Here is a 1,095-nt window from a genome sequence, read left to right on the forward strand (position 1 = left end):
GCGCGCGCGCGCGTGCGTGTGTGAGTGAAGACATGCGCGAAGCCTTATCTTCCTTATGTCCTCGTCGTGGGCCTCTCTAGTGCCAAAAAACACTAATGTTCAAATGAGCATATTAGTTATCTATAAAGTGCCTATATATTATGTATATTAAATATATATTAGAAACCTATAAAAAAATATGTCGCAACCGATGTGTCCATGACTGTACATATACATAAGAAACTAAAAAAATATTTTTTTATTTTTCTTATGTCCAAAATGGCGGCGCACTGGTCTGCACTTGTGAAATCCAAAAAATCCCGAACTTAGATATCATTTTAAAGCCTCAGGGGTGGTGATACCCCTTAAGCACATTGCTATCATAAAATCAACCATTTGAGCTCGCGTCTACATTTATTGAAAGATTTTGCGTTTTAAGACAGTCTTTGTTTTGAAACAATACGTGACTGTTATTTAAATTTTTCGCAGTCAGTCACTTCCTATCGCATATCATTGACACAACATGACGTATCAATCACCTGGAAATGAATTAAATTATTTAATTGTTTGTTAGAGCGCCCCGTTACTCAAATCAAATGATACTTTATAAAAAATTTCAATGATTTTACAGCAAAGAATATAAATCATGTAAGAACGTTATCAATTGTTAATCTTTATAAAAATATTATATAATATTTCTATACATATATTTATATATAAATATATATTCTCTCAGTTGTTGCTTTATGCATACACGGAAAAAAAATTGCTGTTGCCACAACCTAATAATTGTGATCATTTTCGCCCATCAATTTAGAAGAGTTGTAGGAACTAAAATACTTTGGAAGTGATTTATATAGTTAACTGAACTCTCAGCTTCAATGTTGTGACGTGCAACTATATCATATATATATCTCTCAATCATACTATTTGTTGTACAGACCATACTAGAGAGATAACAATAATGCTTCGGTTGAGGCAACCATATATATGAAGATATTCTAACCGAATATTATTTATCCTAAGCACTAACGGTTGTGACAACCGTACTGATGAGCATACCTTAACAGATGAATGCCATGTAACATCAATATAACTTAAATTCACATGCATTTC

The sequence above is a fragment of the Wasmannia auropunctata genome, unplaced genomic scaffold (assembly GCF_000956235.1).
Source record: "Wasmannia auropunctata unplaced genomic scaffold, wasmannia.A_1.0 LD336106.1, whole genome shotgun sequence".
NCBI lineage: Eukaryota > Metazoa > Arthropoda > Insecta > Hymenoptera > Formicidae > Wasmannia > Wasmannia auropunctata.